The sequence below is a fragment of the Nerophis lumbriciformis genome, linkage group LG03 (assembly GCF_033978685.3).
Source record: "Nerophis lumbriciformis linkage group LG03, RoL_Nlum_v2.1, whole genome shotgun sequence".
Lineage (NCBI taxonomy): Eukaryota > Metazoa > Chordata > Actinopteri > Syngnathiformes > Syngnathidae > Nerophis > Nerophis lumbriciformis.
This window is the reverse complement of record NC_084550.2, coordinates 32,950,516-32,957,802: the sequence shown is the minus strand read 5'-3', so window position 1 is coordinate 32,957,802 and position 7,287 is coordinate 32,950,516.

Below are 7,287 nucleotides of genomic sequence, written 5' to 3'. Positions count from 1 at the left end.
AAACTACCATATTGTTTTTCTATTTGCATTAATAAAACATGAAAACAATCATGGATTTTACGGTAAAAACAAAAAAAACCATAAAAAAACGGACATATTTGTTTTTCTATTTGCATTAATAAAACATAAAAACAACCATGGATTTTTACGGTAAAAAAAACCAAAAACATAAAAAACGACTGTATTGTTTTTCTATTTGCATTAATAAAACATAAAAACACCATGGATTTTACGGTAAAAACAAAAAAACCATAAAAAAACAAACATATTTGTTTTTCTATTTGCATTAATAAAACATAAAAACAACAACAACCATGGATTTTATGGTAAAAAAACAAACCATAAAAAACAGTCATATTGTTTTTCTATTTACATTAATAAAACGTAAAAACAACAACAACCATGGATTTTTACGGTAAAAAAACAACAAACCATAAAAAAACGGACATATTTCTTTTTCTATTTGCATTAATAAAACATAAAAACAACCATGGATTTTACGGTAAAAAACAAACCAAAAAAAACATTAAAAAAACTGACATATTTGTTTTTCTATTTGCATTAATAAAACATAAAAACAACCATGGATTTTACGATACAAAACAAAAAACCCATTAAAAACTACCATATTGTTTTTCTATTTGCATTAATAAAACATGAAAACAATCATGGATTTTACGGTAAAAACAAAACAAAAAACATAAAAAAACGGACATATTTGTTTTTCTATTTGCATTAATAAAACATAAAAACAACCATGGATTTTTACGATAAAAAAAACAAACAAACATAAAAAACGACTGTATTGTTTTTCTATTTGCATTAATAAAACATAAAAACACCATGGATTTTACGGTAAAAACAAAAAAAAACATAAAAAAACGAACATATTTGTTTTTCTATTTGCATTAATAAAACATAAAAACAACCATGGATTTTACAGTAAAAAAAAAACAACAAAAAAAACATTAAAAAACCGACATATTTGTTTTTCTATTTGTATTAATAAAACATAAAAACAACCATGGATTTTTACGGTAAAAAACAAAAAAAACATAAAAAAACGACCATATTGTTTTTCTATTTGCATTAATAAAACATAAAAACAACAACAACCATGGATTTTATGGTAAAAAACAAACCATAAAAAACAGTCATATTGTTTTTCTATTTACATTAATAAAACGTAAAAACAACAACAACCATGGATTTTACGGTAAAAAAAAACAACAAACCATAAAAAAACGGTCATATTTGTTTTTCTATTTGCATTAATAAAACATAAAAACAACCATGGATTTTACGGTAAAAAACAAACAAAAAAAAACATTTAAAAAAACTGACATATTTGTTTTTCTATTTGCATTAATAAAACATAAAAACAACCATGGATTTTACGATACAAAACAAAAAACCCATTAAAAACTACCATATTGTTTTTCTATTTGCATTAATAAAACATGAAAACAATCATGGATTTTACGGTAAAAACAAAAAAAAACATAAAAAAACGGACATATTTGTTTTTCTATTTGCATTAATAAAACATAAAAACAACCATGGATTTTTACGGTAAAAAAAACCAAAAACATAAAAAACGACTGTATTGTTTTTCTATTTGCATTAATAAAACATAAAAACACCATGGATTTTACGGTAAAAACAAAAAAACCCATAAAAAAACAAACATATTTGTTTTTCTATTTGCATTAATAAAACATAAAAACAACAACAACCATGGATTTTATGGTAAAAAAACAAACCATAAAAAACAGTCATATTGTTTTTCTATTTACATTAATAAAACGTAAAAACAACAACAACCATGGATTTTTACGGTAAAAAAACAACAAACCATAAAAAAACGGACATATTTCTTTTTCTATTTGCATTAATAAAACATAAAAACAACCATGGATTTTACGGTAAAAAACAAACCAAAAAAAACATTAAAAAAACTGACATATTTGTTTTTCTATTTGCATTAATAAAACATAAAAACAATCATGGATTTTACGGTAAAAACAAAACAAAAAACATAAAAAAACGGACATATTTGTTTTTCTATTTGCATTAATAAAACATAAAAACAACCATGGATTTTTACGATAAAAAAAAAAAACAAACATAAAAAACGACTGTATTGTTTTTCTATTTGCATTAATAAAACATAAAAACACCATGGATTTTACGGTAAAAACAAAAAAAAACATAAAAAAACGAACATATTTGTTTTTCTATTTGCATTAATAAAACATAAAAACAACCGTGGATTTTACAGTAAAAAAAAAATTAAAAAAATAAAAAATAAAAAATAAAAAAATTAATAAAACGACATATTTGTTTTTCTATTTGCATCAATAAAATATAAAAACAACCATGGATTTTTACGGTAAAAAACAAACAAACAAAAAAAACCGACCATGTTGTTTTTCTATTTGCATTAATAAAACATAAGAACAACCATGCATTTTACAGTAAAAAACAAAAAAAACATTAAAAAAAATGACATATTTGTTTTTCTATTTGCATTAATAAAACATAAAAACAACCATGGATTTTACGGTAAAAAACAAACAAAAAAAACCCATAAAAAACGACCACATTGTTGTTCTATTTGCATTAATAAAACATAAAAACAACCATGGATTTTTACGGTAAAAAACAAACAAAAACATAAAAAACGACCATATTGTTTTTCTATTTGCATTAATAAAACATAAAAACAACCATGGATTTTACGGTAAAAAAACCCAAAAAAAAACATTAAAAAAAACTGACATATTTGTTTTTCTATTTGCATTAATAAAACATAAAAACCATGGATTTTTACGGTAAAAAACAAAAAAAACCATAAAAAACGACCATATTGATTTTCTATTTGCATTAATAAAACATAAAAACAACCATGGATTTTTACGGTAAAAACAAAAAAAAACCATAAAAAACGACCATATTGTTTTTCTATTTGCATTAATAAAACATAAAAACAACCATGGATTTTACGGTAAAAAAACCCAAAAAAAACATTAAAAAAACCCTGACATATTTGTTTTTCTATTTGCATGAATAAAACATAAAAACAACCATGGATTTTTAAGGTAAAAAACAAAAAAAAACATAAAAAACGACCATATTGTTTTTCTATTTGCATTAATAAAACATAAAAACAACCATGGATTTTACGGTAAAAAAACCCAAATAAAACATTAAAAAAACTGACATATTTGTTTTTCTATTTGCATTAATAAAACATAAAAACAACCATGGATTTTTATGGTAAAAAACAAAAAAAACATAAAAAACGACCATATTGATTTTCTATTTGCATTAATAAAACATAAAAACAACCATGGATTTTTACGGTAAAAACAAAAAAAAACCCATAAAAAACGACCATATTGTTTTTCTATTTGCATTAATAAAACATAAAAACAACCATGGATTTAACGGTAAAAAAACCCCAAAAAAACATAAAAAAACCTGACATATTTGTTTTTCTATTTGCATGAATAAAACATAAAAACAACCATGGATTTTTAAGGTAAAAAACAAAAAAAAACATAAAAAACGACCATATTGTTTTTCTATTTGCATTAATAAAATATAAAAACAACCATGGATTTTACGGTAAAAACAAAAAAACCATAAAAAAAACCCTGACATATTTGTTTTTCTATTTGTATTAATAAAACAAAAAAATGACCGCACAGTCACCAAAATTGTTTCTGTAAAAAACTGGTATCGTTTTCTGCAAAAACTACAACAATAGATTTTAAGGTAAAAAAAATAAAATAAAATAAAAAATGGCTGCTCAGTTGCCAGCAGTTTTGTTAAAAAAAACTCTTCCAACTTTGTATTCAAAGTAATCTGCTGTAAGAACAACAGCATGTGAGCTCCAGAGAGTACGTACATAGATATGTAACCATCAAATGAAAATGCAGGTGTGTAATAATATCAGCAGGTCTCTTCTTTTATTATTCACAGTTACAAGCGGCCCTCCTAGGGTGGCCATAACTGCGATGTGGCCCTCAGCGAAAAGGAGGGCCACAGTTTGAGTTCACTTTGTCCACAAACGCTGCTATCTTGCAGGGGAGAAAAGGCTCATCAATACTTCAGATGCTGCCGGTCTGGTTTCGTCTGGATGGCTGCGGCTTTCTCTGCTTTGGCAAGTGTCGGGTTCACGTCTCTGCTGACACCTGGAGCCACCACACAGCGATCATGTGACACACCTGCGCTGCAACGTGCACTCAGGTCATCCGTCCCATGAGGTGGAAACGTTGCAAAGGGAAAATACATGGAGGCCATGCAGGACTGCGATGAGATGGCAACTTGTCCAGGGTGTACACCGCCTTCCGCCCGATTGTAGCTGAGATAGGCTCCAGTGCCCCCCGTGACTCCGAAGGGAATAAGCGGTAGAAAATGGATGGATGAATGGCCATGCAGGACCTCAGGGTGTGTGTGTGTGTGTGTGTGTGTGTGTGTGTGTGTTATCGCGCACACATCACCAGAATTATTATGAACTCCACCTAAAGAAAAATTTGCAAAATATACATTTATAAAGTCAGTAAATACGTTCCTGGACACATGAGGACTTTGAATATGACCAATGTATGATCCTGTAACTACTTGGTATCGGATCGATACCTAAATGTGTGGTATCATCCAAAACTAATGTCAAGTATCAAAGAAGAGAAGAATAAGTGATTATTACATTTTAACAGAAGTGTAGATAGAACATGTTGAAACAGAAAACAGTGCGACACCTACCCTTTACATCAGTATTTCTTCATCAGTATTGGTTTATTAGGTATTATATTTTCTTGTATGATCCTGTAACTACTTGGCATCGGATCGATACCTAAATGTGTGGTATCATCCAAAACTAATGTCAAGTATCAAAGAAGAGAAGAATAAGTGATTATTACATTTTAACAGAAGTGTAGATAGAACATGTTAAAACAGAAAAATAAGCAGATATTAACAGTAAATGAACAAGTAGATTAATAATCCAATTTTTTACAGTTTGTCCCTCATAACAAAATAATAGGTGTATAAATGACACAATATGTTACTGCATACGTCAGCAGACTAATTAGGAGTCTTTGTTTGTTTATTAAATTGTTTATTCATTTATTTAATATATTTAATACATTTAATTAATTATTATTTAATGTATTATTATTTATCATTATTTAATTTATTATTAATTTAATTGTATTTAATTAATTTGTTTATTAAATTGTTGATAAATGACACAATATGTTACTGCATACGTCAGCAGACTAATTAGGAGTCTTTGTTTGTTTATTAAAGTGTTTATTTATTTAATATATTTAATTAATTTAATTTATTATTATTTAATGTATTATTATTTATTATTAATTTAATTTAATTTAATTAATTTGTTTATTAAATTGTTGATAAATGACACAATGTCATGTCTTGGTGATCATGTTTAGTTTGGCTATGTTCTGTTTGGTTTTTGCACTCTGTCAGTTTCTGTTTTTTCACTCCCTGTTTTGTTTCCATGACTACCAATCAGTTCACCTGTCCTCACAACTCACGCACCTGATTCATTTGAACTCACGCACCTGTTTTCAATCACCACATGACTATTTAAGCCTGTCATTTTCTGTTGGTCGGCCTGGCGACATCACATTCATGCTCTGCACTCTTGACACGCTGCTTACTCTGTCCGGGTCATAGTTCATGCTGCTCTTTTCTTGCCACGTACGTGTTTTGTTTATTCAAGCCACTGTTTTGTACCTCCGCTGTGAGCGCCTTTTGTTTGTTCCTTTTTTCCATAGTTCTGCCTTTGTGCTAGTTTTGTTTTATTAGCCAAGTTTGTTCCCCGCCTTGTGCGCGCCTTTTGTTTATACTTTTTATTATCTATTAAATCATGTATTTAACTTCACGCCATGTCTGGTCCAAATCCTTTGCACCATGGGAAAACAAACCACGCCTAAGTCCAAGTCTTGACAGATTTCCACGCCTGCCTTGCCTACGACGTGTCCGGCGGGCCGCACCACGGCACCGCCCACTTCGTCGTCTCTGGACTATTCATGGACGCCTTTGGTGACAACAGCAGCGACGCCCAGGACTTGGCTGCAGGACTCAAAGACTGCTGAGGTTCTGGCGCCAGTCTCGTCCGCCTCCTCAACGGCTACAGACATGGCCGTTCCGAGGTCGCCCGCCTCGACGATTGCGACGATCTACCCGCCGCCGCCACCTTGCTTGTCCCCGGTGGCTTCGGGGACACATGGCCTGGCGGCCCACTGCCAAGTCCTCCCTCCACCCTCCCGTGACTTTGGACTTATTCTGTTTTTTTTTTTAGGGGAGTGGTTTCTAGTTTGGGACGTCTGGGATCCGTCCCTTCAATTAAATTAATTTGTTTATTAAAATGTTGATAAATGACACAATATGTTACTGCATACGTCAGCAGACTAATTAGGAGTCTGTTTGTTTATTAAATTTATTTATTTAATTCATTATATAATTTATTATTATTATTTAATGTATATTTAATTAAATTAAATTAATTTGTTTATTAAATTGTTGATAAATGACACAATATGTTACTGCATACGTCAGCAGACTAATTAGGCGTCTGCTTGTTTATTAAATTTATTCATTTAATTAATTACATTATTTATTATTATTTAGTTTATTATTAATTTAATTAAATTAATTAGTTTATTAAATTGTTGATAAATGACACAATATGTTACTGTATACGTCAGCAGACTAATTAGGAGTCTGTTTGTTAATTAAATGTATTCATTTAATTTATTATATAATTATTATTTATTATTTAATTTATTACTAATTTAATTAAATTAATTTGTTTATTAAATTGTTGATAAATGACACAATATGTTACTGCATACGTCAGCAGACTAATTAGGAGTCTTTGTTTGTTTACTTACTACTAAAAGACAAGTTGTCTAGTATGTTCACTATTTTATTTAAGGACTAAATTACAATAATAAACATATTTTTAATTTACCCTAAAAAAAATGTGTTCAAATAAAGTCAATAATGACATTTGTTGTGGTCCCCCTTATTTGGAAAAGTATCAAAATACATTTTGGTACCGGTACTAAAACATTGGTATGAGAACAACCCTATTTAGTATTGAAATTTATTGAGAAGTTTCGGCCAAAAAAGTTAAAAAAAAATCAATTGTTTTAGAGCCTAAAGAGGGTTAAATACTCATTGATTGACATATTCAATCCGATTGTCAACCTAAAACTAGCACATCTAAATTGTGATAAAAAGGTGGTA